General features: G+C 33.5%; 1 protein-coding gene across 1 annotated transcript in view; it reads left to right on the top strand.

The window, feature by feature from the left end:
- The first annotated feature begins 10,220 nt into the window (after positions 1-10,220).
- The window catches only part of LOC137615479 (neural-cadherin-like), a 493,287-nt gene continuing 482,448 nt past the window's right edge, over positions 10,221-21,059 (top strand). Inside the window, exon 1 of the mRNA XM_068345392.1 lies at positions 10,221-10,657. The gene's annotated coding sequence lies outside the window, so the exon portion shown is untranslated. The remainder of the gene's footprint in view (positions 10,658-21,059) is intronic.

The following is a 21,059-nucleotide window of genomic DNA, read 5'->3' as shown; positions in this document are numbered from 1 at the left end:
TACAGTCGACCAAGGATTCGAACCTTGGCTAAGTCAAAACTGAGGTTACAGTCGACCTAGGATTCGAATCTTAACCAAGTCGAAACTAAAGTTACAGTCGACCAAGGATTCGAAGCTTAACCAAGTTGAAACTTAGGTTACAGTCGACCCCGTCTTTACCACAAGGCCACAAAGAGAGATGAAACCTTTATTATATTAATGCAGTGATATGAATAAAGTGCAATCAAGAAGTTCATCTTTTATTATAAAGTACTCAAAAAGGGAACACTATAAACGTAAGTACTTAGAGCTAAAGATAACAGAAAAGGGAGTACCGATAAACATGTTTTTCAAAAACTATTCGCCATAATAGGTCAAATCACAATAGTAATTCTCTAACTGTTTGAAAGAAAAGAAAACCAACAAAAAATTATAAATCCCTTTAGCGTTTTCAAAGAATAAATGTAATTCAATATTACCGAAAGGCTGGAATTAACACAAATAAATTAAAAGGAAGGATAATTTTTTCTTTATCTTTCCATAACTGTGGGGTCGAAAAACATGTTCTGTTCAAGCTTTATCATCGTATGAGGGGAAATAAGACGCTGATTTAAATGAGGTTTTCTCTCGCACTTTATCATTTTTATGAGTATGAAAGAAACTTGATTATTTTTCTGCTGAAATTGTAGAGAGAGAGAGAGAGAGAGAGAGAGAGAGAGAGAGAGAGAGAGAGAGAGAGAGAGAGATGCTAAATAAACTATGTAAGATGTGAAGGACAATTTAAGATACAAAATATTTCAAGAACAATCACATTAAAACAGATCATTCATATATAAACTATAAAGAGATCTACGTTTGCGTGACAAACTATTACAACCTCGATCAGGGAATACTATTAAATATCTAAATTCACATTAATTATTTAAGCTTTATTCCAAACTGGATATCCCCATAAAAACATATGTTAATTCGGGCTCAGTGATACTAAAGGTTTCGATGAGAAAATCTTGTTCGATTGAGATCATTAGCATTATTTAAAGAAAAAAATCATAACGAATCATAACAAAATTATAAAAATCATAAAGATTAGAAAGAAAATCAGTACCTTGAATCTCAGAAAGAGATTGAATAAATTGAATAAATCATAATAAGCCTAAATTATTAGGAGTAAATATTATGTTAAAAGGCAGGATAACATTAGAAATGAATCTATAAGAGATTACTCAAGTGCCATATGTGGACGAGATCATGATGAAGGGTAGATGGAGATGGTTGGGCACGCTCTCCGCCCTTCCCAAGAGAGATAAGTTCACCAAACGTTCAGCTGAGCTCCACAAGGCGCTAGAAGAGTTGGAAGACAAAGGCGTACATGGCTGAGGACTATGAAGCGCGAATTAGATGGTGGTGAATGGAGAAGTATTGAATTAAAAGCTTAAGATAAAGACGACTGGCGAAAGGATGAGATGATGATGATGATATTTTGAGCATTAATCAAACTGTTCTGGTATATATAAAGTCATTGAACATAAAAAAATTTCGAACAAGAAAAATCATTTTAAAAGTAGATTTCGAAATTAAGATTCATTTCGCTCCATAAGCTTTTTGAGTTTATATGTTTTGCCAACCGCTCAGAAAACCACATATGAGAGTTTTAGTATCTTAATAAGAAATTAAAGGAGCTAATTAAGAATTTTGCTAGATCCAACAACAACAACAACAACAATAATAATAATAATAATAATAATAATAATAATAATAATAATAATAATAATAATAGAAAGGTTCTCATTATTCAACACCTAAAACCTTTTCCATCAAAACCAGACCTTTCTTTATCTCAACCCTTAAAGATTTAAAGGCCCCTCATGAATGGCTCAGGCAAGGGACAGTGGCATTCGCCTATCAGGAAGGACAATGCCCTAGAGACTGACCATATATGCATAATGAACAGCACCCAAGACCCATCTCCACCAAAGCTAGGATAAAGGAGGGCCAGGCAATGGCTGGTGATGACTCAGCAGACTAGCAGATAGAGCTACAGGCTCCCCAAAACCCGCCCATCCTCCCATCATTAGCTCATAAGGATGGTGAGGTTGTAGCGACCAAAGAAACTAACGAGTTTGAGCGGGACTCGAACCAGTAAGGGACGTTACCACATCGGGCACAACAACCTTCCTGGTTATTGCCTTCTGCATGTATTTATCGGACTGCAAAATACTTCACTTCATCGCAATTTTTACTTCATGTCTATATATATATACAAATATATATACATATATATATAAATATATATATATATATATAATATATACACACACATACATACATATAATATATATATATATATATATATATATATATATATATATATATATATACATACATATATATATATATATATATATATATATATATCGCTCTCTTTACCCTACTAATCGACGTATATAAAGCAAATAATACATTTAACGAGCTTGCATTGAAGTTGGGGGAGATTGGTGTTTACAAACAAACAAAAACATTCAGGGTAAATTTGGTTAAAGACAATACTTCTTCACATTTCCATTTCCCATTTGCACATAACAATATAAAACCTGTCGGAATTATTTAGTGACATACTAATCGCGCAATTATAGCGTTAATGTGGCTTTCAACCACAATAATATTGCCAATCAACATTAACTATGCTTTCACAATGAAATATTAATTTCATCATAAATCGAATGTACATTTCATGAACTATGAAATCATAAATAAATGGTGAACTAAATAGGTTTTGAAATGTCATAAATAATCTAAAATATAATTGACGGAATTATGAGCGGTTTTAAATCCTGAAATTTTACCATAACTACACTGTTACAAAAACGGTAATTTTAATAAAAAATTCTCCATAAAAATACTGTTTTCATCCGCATTTCAGTAAAATACAGACGACCGTAATTTTACCTTGCTTCGTTATTATCTTTTACGTGTTGGTAACCGACATATCAAGCCTTTTACGTCAATATATCCGTTTTTTTTAAAACGGTAAATGCCTGGCAACATTTATTCCAGGATTTTTACCGTTTTTTTTTTTTTTTAAATTTTAACAATTTTCTTTTGAAGCCAACAAAATAGAAGGAATTTTGGAAAAGAGCCAAATGGACCAGTGAATAAGGAAGTCAATCGATACATGTTTGTTGGGTAAAGTGATATGTGGGTTGAGAGTCTCTCTCTCTCTCTTGGTAAACGATTCCGATTCATAAACTCTACATAACAATCAAACACAAACACAATAATTTCACCAATCTGTATGAGATATACATAATATATACATACACATATAGGCCACTGTGAATGCATACTTACATAAACACATACATTATCATTATATATGTATGTATATATATACATATATATATATATATATATATATATATATATATATATATATATATATATATATACTGTATATATATATATATATATATACTGTATATATATACATACATACATACATATATATATATATATATATATATATATATATATATATATATATATATATATATATATATATATATATGACACAAGGCCGGAAGGAAAAAGGAAAGGAAGAGTTGACTAGCTCTCTCTCTCTCTCTCTCTCTCTCTCTCTCTCTCTCTCTCTCTCTCTCTCTCTCTCTCTCTCTCTCTCTCTCTCGTACAGTATCGCAGGTTGGTTCCTGGCTCAGAGCAGTTCTCTCTCTCTCTCTCTCTCTCTCTCTCTCTCTCTCTCTCTCTCTCTCTCTCTCTCGTACAGTATCGTGGGTTGGTTCCTACCTCGGAGCTCTCTCTCTCTCTCGTTATGTACCTCTATTTCACTGATGTGAATCGAATCTAATTGACAACACCAATCTTACACAGAATCATGTATCGAATAAACGTTTATAAAAATTTGATAACGATGGAAAGATAATCCTAAATTCTCAGTGACCCTTAAACTGGTGAGCAGAATTGCACAATGGCTGACTGTCTGTCTGTCAATTAGGAATCAAATTCCAGAAGCAGATAAGAGATAGCAGGAGGTAACGGGAGAGACATGACTATTCAATTTGCATTGATCTAGGTGGAAAATTTTAAAATCCCAACGGAGTTAGAATTGACAAAAAAAAATTATTTTATAGGCGGTAAGTTCATGACATTTCCCTTCATTACTTCTCTAAACGAATTCCAGAAGAAATAATGCTATTGCTCGTCCCCAAGAGATCCAACGGAGAAAAATAGCCCAGTGAGGAAAGGAAATGTGGGAATAAACAAACTACGAGATTAGTAATAAACAATCAATATAAACATTTTAAGAACAATAACAAAGTAAAACTTGATCATTCATATATTAATAAGGATTTAAAGATTTAAAATAATATCAATCGCTTATGTATGAATATTAGGAGTTAAATGGCATGACATGATTAGAAACGAAACTATAGGAGAGATTACTCAAGTGCCATATGTGGATGAGATCCTGGTGAGGGGTAGATTGAGATGTTTTAGGCATGCTCTTCACACTACACAAGAGGGATTATTTCATCAAACTATCAATCGGGCTCCACAATGTACTAGAAGAGTTGGAAGCCCCAGGCATCTTTATTTTGAGTCCTATAATTGACTAAGGAAGCAGCTGGATGTAGATGAAGCAGCTCTTAATTGCAAGGGGCAATGGCAAGTAACTATTAATGGTATAATCATGCAGTACTTTTAGGAATGGATGACCATACAATTTCCAAATACTTACTTCAATACATGGAATTTGTATGGAATGTGTATGGAATTTAAATGGATTTGTATTGATTTAAATGCTCAAAAAAGAGACAACTGATGAAATCTAACCAAGGGCCTTTGCATCCATAGGCGTGGGAGGAGATGATAATGATGATGTTTGATGTAGCTCTTACAGAAGGACACCGACCCTGCCTCGAACAGCCACAGGTCGCATTCCAGAGACACGATCTATATGGAAATCCAGACCGTGATGCGATCGTTTTGCAAAATCCAGGTTTTTACCCCGACTGGTTGAATATCTTATTTCCAGCCTGGCCCAGAGGACGGCCAGTCGTTCCTTGTAAGAGGTGTCTTTCATCATCAAAGAGATAAAGTCAGAGGGAAGAAGGTCTTTTATTTCCCGGGAGGTCTTTATGTAAATATCAAGGGAAGGTAAAAAGGATTATTGCCGATAAGCACCGGATGAAAAGTCTATTGGATCTGATGGCCTCGAGTTGGTTTAAAGGAAATATTGTAAGGAAATGAAAAATGAGGATAAGAGTCTCGTATCTGCGGATATTCAATCATCATTTTACGTCGGAAAACAAAAAGGAAGATGGTAAACTAAAATGAGAACTGGGATCTCCAATTTCATATCTAAACAGTACATATCCATACAAATTAAATTCCAAGAATGGAGAGCGAATGATTTCTCTCGTAATATCTAACCTATACTTATTCAAGCGTTACAACATTGTCATAAATGTATGCATTTTTACTTTTGCTCTAAAGCTATTATATGAAGTGCAAGTGTGTTACAATATCGGTAGTGATAAAGAGTTTACCAAACACTGTAAGACCAACCTGCAACCAACTAACCGCACACGATCTGAAATCTAGTACTAAAACACATAAAACAGAGTAATCAGAGATTTCAAACCACCGCCAATGAATATTGACAAAATTTAAGTCAAATCTACGGACAAATTACTTCTGTTTTCATATGCTGACCGTGGATGAAAATACTGTAATGTTCTACTACAGGCTACGGACAGCACACACCTATGTTCATATGCTGAGTGTTGACAGTGAAAATTGCAATGTTGATCCAGTCATTATGTTGGTCTGGATCATCTCCAAAATTTGATGGGGTCGTTGAGTAGTTCTGACGTAATCCTGTCCACAACCAGACTGACAAAAATTAAATAAACCTCCTTGGCGGAGGTAGCAAGAAAAGTACAGCCGAGAAAAATAGGGGACAAATAATTATATTATTAACTGAAATGTTACTTACTTTGTAAAATTCTTAATTTAATTACCTAGCTAATCTGAATAATAAAACATTTACCAGAAAAACTGAATTCAGGAGAGGCTCAGAACCTGTATTGTTATAAATGTGTGAATAAAACAAATCACAAGACCTTTCTCTTAGCTTTTAGCTTTATAATTATGATGTCAAATATGCTCCAGTTTATGAAATAATTCAATTGATTTCATTGCTTCATTCCCGGTAACATTTCTCACGTGATACTGATAAAATTCAAAATATTCTATGACATTCCGTTGACTGCTCAGGTATATCCTTCAATTTATTCTAAATGTAATAATGTTATATACATATACATCTACATACAGCATATACATATGAGCATAAGCCTAATAGGAGGGGGCTTGAAGAAAATAAGGCAACAAAACTGTTACATACATACTGCAATTGCAGAATACCAGATGAACACCCTATGCGGGAAACTTCCACATTAGCTACTTCATAGCTTTAGACAAGCACAGTGTGTCTTTCACCTCTATCCTGACACCAATCTTATTACTTTCCAAGACATAATGGCCCTTCCTATTCTATAGACCTTTCACATCTATCTTTTTTCTCTTCCTATAGTTATTTTGAAGTCTTTACAGTTTAAATATGAAAAAAAATATTTTGATGTTATTGTTCTTAAACTTATCTTGTAGTTTATTTCCTTGTTTCCTTTCCTTACAGGGCTATTTTTCCCCGTTGAGGCCCTTGGGCTTATGGCATCCTGCTTTTCCGACTACGGTTGTAGCTTAGCAAGTAGTAATAATAATAATAATAATAATAATAATAATAATAATAATCATTTCTCTAGCTTTGTTGAAGTCTTCCTCTGCTAGCTACTTTCTCTACTCTTCACTAAGCTAATTTGTCATCAGCAATTATTTTCACGTAGCGAAAACCTCTCAAAACATTACTATATATACTCTAATGATCCTCTACTCCAAACTCTACTTTTCTTATCCCACATCATTGCTCCTATAATTACAGCCATTTGGGGGATGTCTTGTACTACTCGGATAGCTAGGTTGGTAGCGTCGTGGGCTTCTGTTTCAGAAGTCCCGCGTTCACGTCCCTGCTAGGGCGCGAATAGTGTGAGACCTTTTACCGGGATACTCCCCAGGGTGGCGCCTGGGGGGGAGGGAGGTTAGAGGGGGCTAGTGATAGTCCCAGCTGGCTCATGGTCGCCCGAGGAGATGATGAAGATCGACTCGGGGAGACTAAAACACGCAACTTTTAAACTTTTTACTCCAAGTATAAAGATATTGATCAACCATGGAGAAAGTCTCAGTCGCACTTCCATCTACTAATACTAACATAGACTCGTACATAAGGTAAAATATGTTAATTACTGCTCTAAAAAAAAGTTTTCTTCTTTACTATATATCCCAAACACTCAATGACAAACAGTTTAGTATGACATGCATTCTCCTCATCACCATTTATGTTGCCTCTATATTAGTTCTACACGAAAATGTTACAAAATCTATGAAGCTTTTAATCAGTGTCAAACTTTTCACCATGCATTAAATCCGCATTGTTCTTTCCATAAATCCCCCTTTAGTCACCTATCTTTCTCTCTGCAATGCTTATATTCTCCTTTATCGCCTTTATCCTGATAACAGAAAAGGATTATTCCTCTTGCCCATTCTTTCTGAGACTTTCCTCATCCATAATCACTTTACGCACACTACTCGATCATTAGTTCATTGCCTTATCACAATACCACTCTTGTCCTCACCCATTTCATTACATTTACAACAATTTTCTTTGTTGCATTCTCAATTTTGCACTAATTCAGTGCTGTCTCTATCCAAATGAGCACTTACAATCATCAAAAATGACTCTATCTACATCGAAGTGCAATGACTTCAAACAGCACCTGGTCATTAACAATTAATTTCATTGTGAGATCGGCATACTCATTACTTTTTCTATTTGAATTTACCACCCTCTTAAGCAATTTGTCCTTTTTTTTTCTTATATATCACTTATGCCCATTCTCATACTTTCAATGCTTTCACTCATCTTCTTCCCTGACTGGTGAACGCCAGACTGGGGTTCGAGTCCCGCCCAAACTATTTAGTTTCTTTGGTCGCTGCAACCTCACCATCCTTGTGAACTATGAATGGGGTGTTGGGGGGAACCTAAAGGTCTATCTGCTGAGTCATCAGCAGCCATTGCCTGGCCTCCCTGGTCCCATCTTGGGTGGAGAGGGGGCTTGGGCGCTGATCATATGTAAATATGGTCAGTCTCTAGGGCATTGTCCTGCTCGATAGGGAAATGTCACTAGTTCTTGCCCCAGCCATTCATGATCGGCCTTTAAGCCTTAAAACCTGTACATGGTATAGTCTTCTGCCAAGCATACTTACAGTATAAAACTTATTTCCCTCTATCTAAACGACTCATTTCCTGGCTCACCATTTATTTTCTCTATTATCTCTTTATTAACCACAAATGTTACATGCCCACTACATAAGTTTATCCTGGAGTTCTATATAAATTCCATACAGTCTTACCATCTTTATGTCTTTAATCATATTTCCTCTTCATTCAATTTCAATCATCAGTTCCTATATTTCCTTTTACTTTCATTTCCTTCATCACTTTCTTACTTAGCTATCTTACAATAGTAACCGTATTTCACTCCTCTTTCCCAACCTTATAGTTTATGAATTTTGACTTCTATTTCAATTAAATACTGATTTTATATATATATATATATATATATATATATAACAATAAATACAAATATTCTTCTGTGAAAAGCAAGTCATCTCAGCAATCAAGCATCACTCTGAACATATTTCTACAAAATTCGCTCCTCTATTTCCCTCCCACTTACCTTTGCATTAAAATCATATTTCACAGCCACCCATTCACATTTGCCCAACTATATTTCCAATACTATTCTTTTCCATTGTAGATGTATCCTACTCCCTGTACTAAATTCTATCATGTACATCTTCCAAATAATTTACGATCAAGTCTTAACCCTGCAGCATCCTATACCTTCCGATTTACAAAGTCTCCTCAATACCATGTTACTGTCCATTCTTTCCTTGTGAACAATTCCTGCCATACTCAATTTCCTCCCCTGAAATTCTCGAACGAAAAAAAATCATTCTCTTGCACGCGTCCCCGGAGCTTTTCAGATCCTACGTGAGCTACCTTGTCCTAAGGTTTAACATCCTTCCATGTACTCAAAATATAATCATTCATTCTTTGGCCTTAACATTTCTTGTAAATTTGAACTTACAACTGTGCATTACTTTGAGGCAAATTACATAGTTCCATATATTACATAAATACATACATGCAAATTATATACACTCGGGATAACCACGTCTATCGAGAGTATGACTAATCCCTCTACCCCTACCGGATGGGCCGGGAGAAATCAAGTAGTAGTAGTATAGGTATATATATATATATATATATATATATATATATATATATATATATATATATATATATATACAAACATATATATATACAAACAAATATATATATATATATATATATATATATATATAACCATGAACAGTATATTATTATTATTACTATCATTAATATTATTATTAATATCATTAATACTATTACTTGCTAAGCTACATCCCTAGATGGAAAAGCAGGATGCTATAAGCCCAGAGGCTCCAACAGGGAAAATAGCCCAGTGAGGAAAGGAAACAAGGAAAAATAAAATATTTTAAGAGCAAAAATATCTCCTATATGAACTATAAAAACTTTAACAAAACAAGAAGAGAAATAACATAAAATAGTGTGCCTGAATGTACCCTCAAGCAAGAGTACTTGCTCTTTATTGTATAGTGTAGGGGAGATTACAAACTCTAATAGGGGATGTTACAGAAAAAGAAAATCTTTTAAGGGATTAAACAATTCTTATATAGCAATAACATAAAAGCCATTCTCCCCGTTAGCCATTCTGTATCAATGTTTCCTTTGATTGAAATCAAATGTGCCTGAGAAACCACACTGCCAACTATGACATATAAAAAAAATCTAAATCCCTATCATTTTTATTTTTATCCGAGACGGATATAAAAAAAAGGTCACGCTCGCATTTCCGTTACATTTGCTGAGAGAGAGAGAGAGAGAGAGAGAGAGAGAGAGAGAGAGAGAGAGAGACTCAGTTCAAGGGTAGAAAGCCCTGGTCGGGACCATTCTGGTGTCGACTTTCATGGCGGACAGACGTCCTGGCTGCGCTGAGCTCTTGAGCGGTGAACCGACAAACTTTTCTGGAAGTTATTCTTCCGAAGAATCTCCCAATTGGATGGGTAATTGGAAACATTTGAAGGTGTTCATACTTCAAGTGTAATGATGCTTCAATTCATTACATTCTAGCAGTATTACAAATAAAATAGCACACGAGAAAACTTTATCGGAAAAACATCTTGAAAGAAAGTGGCAAAACTTTTAATTGAGGGGATGTGACATTGGCTGGTGATGCTAAACAGAAAAAGAGAGAAGACTTTTTTTCAAGTTGATTCTCAGTATCGCAATTACTAACTCTGGACGATTAGTTGGGAAATATATGTGTAGGAAGTGAAAAGCCATAATAGCTTACATTGCTGAGGAAAATTGTAACCAAAATTCGTCAGCAATTGTTGGTGCTGACTTGAATTACAGGTAAGGATATAATTTTTTGTTCAGGTTATTCACCTTTAGCATTAAGGAATATATATGTATATACTGTATATACACATAAACAAATAAAACTTTCGGGAAAATTAGTTTCGCTCATTTATCTTGTGATGCGAGGTTAGCACCACTGAACCATATATACATACTGTACATACATACATACATAAACACAAAAACACACACACACACACACACACATATATATATATATATATATATATATATATATATACAGTATATACTGTATGTACACCCAAGCAAAAACTACAGTTCACCGTTTATTATTATTATTATTATTATCATTATATTATTATTATTACTAGCTAAGCTACAACCATAGCTTGAATAGCAAGATGCTATAACCACAAGGCCTCAAACAGGGATAACAGCCCAGTGGGGAAAAGGAATAAGGAAACAGATAAAATAGTGTGCCCGAGTCTACCCTCAAGCAAGAGAACTCTATACCAAGACAGTGGAAGACCATGATATAGAGGCTATGGCACTACACAAGACAAATGAACAATGGTTTGAATTTGGAGTGGCATTCTCCTAGAAGAGCTGCATATCACAGCTAAGGGGTCTCTTTTACACACACCAAGTGGAGGTAGTCACTAAACAAATAATTATACTGTAGTTTATCCAAATTAGCAATAATACATACAGGTAAGGAATACTGATTTCTTAGAAAAGGCAGGGATTTGCTGGTTATCTGAAGATATAAAATCGATTGTTCAATGATATAGGAATAATTACCCTCCATCTTTGATGCATTTGGGTTGTCTACTGGAAAGATTTGCTGAACCATTTTCTTTATTTTAAGAATATAATTAACATTGCTCATAGAATTTAGCTATACTCTATAATTGTTTCATGTTGATGGTAGCTTCTGGAATCTTCTACAATGAATTACAGGTTACCTCACTCTTTTTAACAATGCCACCCACCCGTTGAGATACTACCACTCGCGAGATATCGGGTCCTTTGATTGATCAAAATAGTACTACATTGGAAGCCTCTCTGCTTACGGATTATTTTTCTATTGCCTACATATACACCAAATAGTCTAGCCTATACTACACATACTCTCCTCTTTCCTCATATACCTGACAACACTAAGATAATTGAAAAACTCAAGGGATTAACTACTGCACTGTAATTACTCAGTGGCTACTTTCCACTTGGTAAGGGTAAAAGCGACTTTAGTTACGGTATGCAGCTCTTCTAGAAGGTCACTCAAAAATCAAACCATTGCTGTCTTGAATTGGCTAGTTCCATAGCTTCTATACCATGGTGTTCCACTGTCTTGGGCTAGAATTCTCTTACTTGAGGGTACACTCGAGCGCACTATCCTATGTTTCCTTTCTTCACTTGGCTATTTTTACATTCTGGAACTCTTGGCCTTAAAGCATCCGTTTTTTTCTAACTACACATGTATATTAGCTTATATTATTATTAATAATATCTCTCAAATATGTACTTTTTTCTTAAGGACTCTGATAAAATGCGTGGACTATTAAACAGTACTTTCATCAGATTGGAGTTTTACACAGTACTGTTGCTTGGCGGTTTGTTAATTGTTAGTGGATTCCATAGTAAAGGATATATGATTGCATAATGAACATAGCAGCAACAAATTAAATCATAAGATAAACTAATAACTCTTTAGCATTCAATAGGCGAGGAATAAAATCATTTAAACACACAAAGGCAGTAAAAAACCATGATTGATATACAACAGAATTATAATTCTAAAATCATAAACACAGTGAGATATAGAATAAAATAATGTACTTAGGAAGGAGCTTTGCTTTTCAAAATAACCTTTGAATATATATATAATAAGAACATATTGAAAAAATATAGAATTGTATATCATAAAACTTCAATATTTATGGATATTATTCAAGAAAAAACACAAAAGAAATCTGACAAATAACTGTGAGTAAAGTAACTGGGTCTTTTCATTCTATTTCTAGATTCGTAAATCAGAATTTTCAGTATCCTTTAATAAAAGAGGAAAGGGAAAGATGAAATTGGCCATCATTATTGATATTGATGTTGTAACTTTAATCGCTAACCTTCACCAATCTCTTATCGTCCTAATCAAGAGAAACTCAGTTTTACTTCTTTTTCATATTTGCATTTTTATATATTAATTATAAATATTAAATTTGGACTGGTAAAAATATATCTCGATTTTTTCATTAATATTTCAAAACATATCACCAGCCTATTTAATTCAGAGAATGTTTTTTAAGATTGAAAGGTCATAAAAGTTTATCTAAATTATTGGTATCGCCAGTGCTACGTGTGTTGTACAGTCTAGACAAATTGAGGTTACACAATCAACCTTAAAATGAAGCATTAGTTTTTATGCAAGGTATAAAGTTTGACTTTTTTTCCCTAGGTAAAGGTGATAAGGTCATTACGTCTCATACATTTAGAACTTACTTGAAGCGACACAGATGTATTTGAAAATTATGTTTTTCATTTTTGTTAAGTGTTAGATTTTTAACAAAAGGTTTACACTTGAAAATATGCATTTCAGAAGATTCCAAAGAAAGGCTATATCAAGCCTGTACCCAACTTTTATGAATATATTATTCTAGAGATAATATATTCATAAAACTTACTTACAGGACATGCCTATTTGAAAGTGCAAAGTATTTGATAAAAGACTAAAGCATAAAAATAATGAAAAACCCTTTTCTCAGTATCCAAGGGTATAGAGAAATTCAATCCTTATATGAAATTTGTAACCCATAGTAAATGGGAAAAAGGAAGGTTGTTTGTTTGAAATTAATCAAGATATCCCAGTTCTCACTAAATGCCTTGGAGATTATCAAAAAGAAATTTCTTCACAGAAGGACTGGTATGCAATCCCTACTCGATGTATGTAATAACTACGGTGATAGAATTACTTGTATGAGTTTACGCTCTTGTAAGGTTAATTAAATTTGCAGGTGTATGTGAAAAGTTCCAAATTCTAATTAGTTCTAATTCATTTTCTAAGGGCAAAAAAGAACCATACTTCGCCAAATCATACATGGAAACAGAGATGAAATTCTAATTAGTTCTAACTCATTTTCGAAGTACAAAAAGGAACCATGATACATGGAAATGAGAAAAAAAAGATACGTTTACATAATGCCATCACAAACAGAGATGAAATTCTAATTATAAAGTTCTAATTCATTTTCGAAGTACAAAAAGTAACCATGATAGATGGAAATAAAAAAAAGATACACGTTTACATAATGTCATCACAAACAGAGATGAATAAGTTCTACATTTCATTCTCTTCGTGTACATATTCCTAAACGGTCGATTTGTTCTACCTTCGATAAAGGAAAAAAAAGAAGAAAGATTGAGAAAGATGACTATTACCGTAACTCTAGATCTTAATAGTTCATAAAGGCAGGCTTTCAAAATACTACCTCATTTTTGCACTTGTACAACCAAAGGACAAAAAGCCAACTTGTAAAATATAAGCGGAATATTAATGAACTTCCTCTGTAAAGAATGCGCAATTCTTCGGTGTAAATAAATAATTTCAAATGGACATGAGGAGCCAATACACTGAAATGGGAAATCTGCTAATTTCGGCTGTTAATTCTACTTAGCACTCAGATGAATGTTGGAGAATGTTTGAAAACCATATTCACTTGATATAATAAATATTTGGGGTATTATAAATAGTTATCAGCTATCTAGTTCGTTCAGTGAATTAATTAACATTTTGGTCCTTTGAGTAAAGGAAATAAAGGATATAGCTCAATTAATCTTTCTTGCTGATCGTGGGGATATAAGGGACAGTCTAGTGAGAGTGTCTCACTGAATTCCTTCCTTAAAAGGGTAGTCTTTCAAGTAAAGAAAATAAAGTATCAAGCTCAATTAATCTCTCTTGCTAATCGTGGGGATAAAAGGGGACAGTCTAGTGAGATCCTTTGCTTGAAAAAGTATCTAAAAATAATACTCATGAATTCCAGTTCCTATTGACCAATTAACTTTACTTTGGTGGCGTGAGTAATGATGGATGATTCTAGAATTCTTCTACCCATTACTATTGTGACCTAAAATTCATTGATTTACCTAAGTGATTAGGCTTACATAACCTGTATCAAAAATGTGTTTTTATGCAAACATTGAAATAACTTAATTACAAAACTCTCATCCATATGTGGTATAGGATAGGGCAATATCTTCAAGGCAAACAGATAGACGAGAGTATTAGAATGTCACCAAAATTTATTTGAATAGTTTTCAAGGAATACAGTTATCACCGAAAACCAGTACTTTTCCAAGTATAATAAGAAAAAAAAAATTAAACTGAAAACGCGACTTCCCCTGATAATGCAGTCTGCTTATTATCTCTTTTATAAGCAACAGCCATAATATATCTGATAAATGTCATGAATTGCTTATATAATTGCATAACATTAAAAAAACAAGCAAGACTATAGTTAATGAGCATATATTGTCACTGTATTTTTTTTTAATTTATGCTATTATTTAACATGGTTACAACCTCATTTTTCATATTTCATAATATATATCTAAACAAGAGGAGGCTTCAATCATACAGGGTGGACGACATAAGCTAGCCTTGGACAGCTACCACATAGGTTCCTTAAATTTTGTGGAAGGTAGTGAGGTCTGGTTGTATCGGAGACTAAAAAGTTAAAAACGAGGTTTAAAAGTTTGACACGAGGTATAAAGTGATGTTTCAAACAATAATTTTTCATCAATATTTAAACAGACCAGATACTAACATCTATTGAAGACTAATGTGATAACTCACCCCCCGACAAGAGCATTAGGTTGAAAAAAAAAAAAAAAAAAAAAAAAGTTTGCTGGGTACGAATATAAAACGACTACAGTAATTGTCTTTCATTTGATGATCAATATTCGTGGAATATTCAAACGCTCACTCTGCACTCACATGAAATTGATATTGCCGGCCATAAGAATAGAAATCTTTAGCTGTATTTTGAAAATAAAATTAACAGAATTATAAAATTATTAGAGTATTAAAATCATTATTATTATTATTATTATTATTATTGTTATTGCTATTATGATTATTACTTTGGAGGGGAGTTGAGATGCATAATAGAGAGGTTAGATATCTAAGCTTGACTGTTGTGTAAACCTCCTTAATTAGATTCTCAATTTAAATACGCGTAATAATTCACTGAAATAATAAGCTGTAGACATATCTTGACTTTGAAAAATCACGGAGTGGAGTATGAGGATAGCGTCTTAACGACTTTCTTATTATTATTATTATTATTATTATTATAATTATTACTATTTCCTGCTAAGCTACAACCCTAGTTGCTAAAGCAGAATGTTATAAGCCCAAGGGCTTCAACGAGGAATATAGCCCAGTGAGGAAAGGAAACAAGGATAAATAAAATATCTTAAGAACAGTAATACATTAAAATAAATATTTTCTATATAGGATAAACTATAAAAACTTTAATGAAACAAGAGGAAGAGAAATGTGCCCGAGTGTACCCTCAAGCAATCACCTGCTTTCAAAAAGACGTAGATCTGACAACTATTCAAATATCATTAGGATTTCTCTTGTCATAACCTAAGTACGAAGTTAACAAGGGACACCGTTTAAACAAATTAATCTAAAACACTGAAAATGTAAAATTTCTTTTGTGGAATTTTTGAATGTCAAACCATTCTGCTATAATTTTTTTTATTTCTTTTTATCCTTTGAAAGTCGTCACAATATTTAATTTTAACAAGAACGACATTGAATCAGTATGATTTATTTAAAGCCATGATTTTCTTTCGGTATATCTAGCAATATTAGTGTTAGCTATTATACAATATGCATTTTTACTAGATTAAGGATGCATGGGTTACCAGTGCTGCATTTCATGGACCATATTATTATTATTATTATTATTATTATTATTATTATCATCATTATTATTATTATTATTATTATTATTATTATTATTATTACGATACAACCATAGTTGGAAAAGCAGGAGGCTATAAGCCCAAGGGGCTCCAACAGGGAAAATAGCCCAGTGAGGAAAGGAAACGAGGAAAATTAAAATATTTTAAGAACAGTAACATTAAAATAAATATCTTCTATATAAACTATAAAAACTTCAACAAAACAAGAGGAAGAGAAATAAGATATAAGATAGAACAGTGTGCCCAAGTGTACCCTCAAGCAAGAGAACTCTAACCCAAGACAGTGGAAGACCATAGTACAGAGGCTATGGCACTACCCAAGATTAGAGAACAATGGTTTGATTTTGGAGTGGCCTTCTCCTAGAAGAGCTGCTTACCATAGCTAAAGAGTCTCTTTTACCCTTACAAAGAGGAAAGTGGTCACTGAACAATTACAGTGCAGTAAGAAGAATAGTTTGGTAATCTCAGTGATGTCAGGTGTATGAGGACAGAGGAGAATATGTAAAGAATAGGCCAGACTATTCGGTGTATGAGTGTGTAGGCAAATGGAAAAATGAACCGTAAACAGAGAGAAGGATATAATATAGTACTGTCTGGATAGTCAAAAGACCCTATAACACTCTAGTGTTAGTATCTCAACGGGTGGTTGATGCCCTGGTCAACCTACTACCTATACCTTTTGTAAGAACCAGTAATGGAATTAGAGAGATGAAAAGCAATAAAGGGGATATTTACTTGATTATTGGATAAGTTTTTGTCATGAACATCCTTTGGCTGCAGGGCAGATATCTTTTGTTAGAGGTTTCCTTTCAGAAATGTTTCAAGCCATTGTCCCAAGGATTGGCATTTTTAGTTGTAGCTTTAGATATAACGACTTTTATAACTATAAAACTAAAGGTATTTTGAGGGAAAAAATATATTATTAAATATTGGGGGAAAGGGATATTGTGACAACCTCTATTATTACTTATTTCTTTATTTTTCCACTTACAAAAGCCCTTGCGAGAATCAGTTTTATTTTTTCAATATGTACATTTTCTTTACAATAAAATTTATTCTACTTATATATCAGAATTAAATGTTAGTACTAATACTACTTCTACTACAATCACTAGCGTATCATTCCTTTAATTTTCGATGACCATAATCGTTGCGACGCCATTTTCCATGTACCAATAAATAAGCCTCTTGCTTCACTGGTAATGCATTTGAATTGTCTCTCTCAGTTTCTCACATATTAGTCGTATATCTAATTCATTAGAATCAACTAAGACGAAAAACAACTAGATTGATAATAATGAATTGAACTATTATTATCTTTTTTTTTTTTTGTAATTTAAATGGAAGACATTTTCAAAATGGTAAAAAAAAAAAAAAAAACTTGTAAATACCCTTAATATATTAAAAACACTCAGGAATTGAGGATAAAACTAACCAATCAGCTTTGCAATTTAAAAAAATCCGGACTTCTCTCAAAGCAAAAAAAATGAGCAATTGTTAAAGTATATAATTTTAAGCATATAAGAAATAAAAATTCTAAATTCTCTGAGTCAAAAATGTAGTTTCAAAACAACGCATTTAGTAAACAATTGTCCCTAATAATACTATAAAAGAGAATCCAAGGGATGTAACAAGAACTGGATATCCTGTACAATTCAAGTCTTGGGTAGTGTCATAGCCACTGTCTTGGTTCAGAGTTCTCTTGCTTGAGGGTACACTCGGCACAACTATTCCATCTCATTTCTCTTCCTCTTGTTTTGTTATAACTTTTTCCAGATTATATCAGAGATATTTATTTTAATATTGTTACTTTAAATGTTTTATTTTTCCTTGTTTCCTTTCCTTACTGGGCTATTTTCCCTGTTGGGGCCCCTGGTATTATAGCATCCTGCTTTTCCAACTAGGGTTGTAGCTTAGCAAATAATAATAATAATAATAATAATAATAATAATAATAATAACAACTCTTCTTCGTCTACATCGTTTCCCACTTCTATGTGGGGTCGATGTTAATAATAATAATAATAATAATAATAATACATATATAGGAGGGTCACTATACATTGCTAACCTAGGCCACTTTGTTGAGCTCATAAGAATAGGAATCAGATTATCCTCACCGGGTCCTTAACTTTTTCTTTAGCTTGTACCCCTATAAAACTCTTAATAGGTTCTCACACCTCCAACAAAAGTAGTATCTCATATGAAGAAGAAAAATGCAATTTATACTGAACTCGGGCTACAAATTTATTCAATATAAATTTTGAATGACACGAAAAGAATGAAATTAAAGAAAACTTATAACCAAAAGGAAAAAAAAATCTTTTTATTCAGGAAGTTTAAAACTGTAGGATAAACGAAAAACTTAAAAACATTTAAAATTGTAAAAATGAATCTGGTGACTTTCTGTTGCTGTTTCTTAGTTATGATTTTGTCAAAACGTTGTACAATATTTCCGATGGCCATCCTAATGTCTGTCTGTAGATTCACAAGTTTCCTAGATTTAGTAGTGATCTACAAAAGCATGTCGTCTCAAATAGGATAAAGACACCTCATGTTTTTTTCACAAAGTCTTGGAAACATATTCATTAACACAAACACTACTCTAAAGTATTGCTTTCTAAATGCACTTCAAGAAAATCAGTCATTTCAATCTATCTATTTATTATATTTGTTGAATTGCATAACCAAAGGTTTCGTACCCCTTTAAAGGTTATACCCTGCGCAGCTACTGTAAACCCAACTTGGTCACAGCAGACAGGGTTTGACCAAACTTTAACCTGAACACTAAGATAATGGTTGCAAGATCATTCGAATAAAACAGTAGCCCTGCTGTTCTGAGAAATATTCTACTTCTATTTCATACACACACTTCAGTAGAATTGTGTACCATTATTGTGGACCAGTATGAATCTAGAACACATAAGGCCTCTTTCACTTGAAGTTTTGTTATTGTCCAACGCTTCTATAGAGGGGGATTCTTATACGGTCTTGCTCTACTTTAACTATTGATTCTATCCCCCCAGAAAAGGGGGTGTGACCCTCACCCGCTTTGGAGCAAACTTGATTCACATTTACCCTGAGGTTGCTTTGTCATGTTTGGCTGAAAGTGACCCAGTTATAAAGTAGAAGAAAAGATAAACGCTTGTGCCATAAATATTACAATTCACAGGAACTTTTTAACTTCATACATTGTAATGGTATTGCACTTTTTCTCGTCAATGTGGCAGGCTGATAAGGGTTTTAACGGAAAGGCGAGCTGTACATAACAAGCTTATATAGAAACGGTTGAGGATATCAATGACAAAAACTTGGTTGAGGATAACAATGACATAAAAACTTTAACAGAGAGAGAGAGAGAGAGAGAGAGAGAGAGAGAGAGAGAGAGAGAGAGAGAGAGAGAGAGAGAGAGAGAGAGAGAGAACATTACAGTGTATGAAATTACACGTGCATCACAATATATACAGATATACAAGCATGCTTAAGCCCAATAAATTATGAAAATTGTTTATACTTTGTATTCAAATATACAAAACTACTCATAAACCGGAAAAAAATCTTAAAATTATAACTCAAGTGTTTTAATAGAATCGTTTGCCTTTTCTTCCCAATTTCTGCAGATTCAAAATAACCTTCTCCATCTCTTTGGAATATTGCTTTCACATCCAAAGTGTTTTTTTTTTGTCTCCCCTCTTGACATGAATGAATTAAGACTGCAATTCAACTCATTGCTAAAAAACTTCAAACCCCTTTCATCTCTTGTCACTACTTTCTCCAAAGACCTATGAGTAAGGACACTCCAAAATCAAACCATTGTTCTCTAGTCTTGGGTCGTGCCATAGTCTCTGTACCAAGGTTTTCCACTGTCTTGGGTTAAAGTTCTCTTGCTTGAGGGTACACTCGGGCACACTATTCTATCTTATTTCTCTTCCTCTTGTTTTGTTAAAGGTTATATAGTTTAATAGAGATATTTACTTCAATGTTGTTACTCTTAAAATGTTTTATTTTTCCTTGTTTCCTTTCCTCACAGGGCTATTTTCCCTGGTGGAGCCCCTGATCTTATAACATCCAGCTTTTTCAACTAGGGTTGTAGCTTAGGCTTTGGGTTTCTGTCAGTACTATAGTGTACTAACTCCCTTGCCCCTTTAAATATCAATTTTACATTCAATCCAGTACGCTGAACGACTTATTCCTCCTCTCAGACGATCTTGTTACATTGCTTTTATAGCATATTTCTACATATTCTTGGGTGGAATCTGAATTAATTTCTCCCTTTGTTACCAAAACTCCCTTTCACTTTCACCCTTCTTTTATCCTGGCCTTGTGTTAGGTAAGGATATATGTATTCCCTATCCAATTCGTCTTTACAATATGAGAAGTACTGCAGTCACCTAAAAGCATACTTGTGAGCGAATGAAAAGGTAAGGGAAATGGATGGATAAGAT

This window comes from Palaemon carinicauda, chromosome 21 (assembly GCF_036898095.1).
Source record: "Palaemon carinicauda isolate YSFRI2023 chromosome 21, ASM3689809v2, whole genome shotgun sequence".
In the NCBI taxonomy this organism is placed as follows: Eukaryota; Metazoa; Arthropoda; class Malacostraca; order Decapoda; family Palaemonidae; genus Palaemon; species Palaemon carinicauda.
This window is presented reverse-complemented; position numbering and strand designations above follow the sequence as displayed.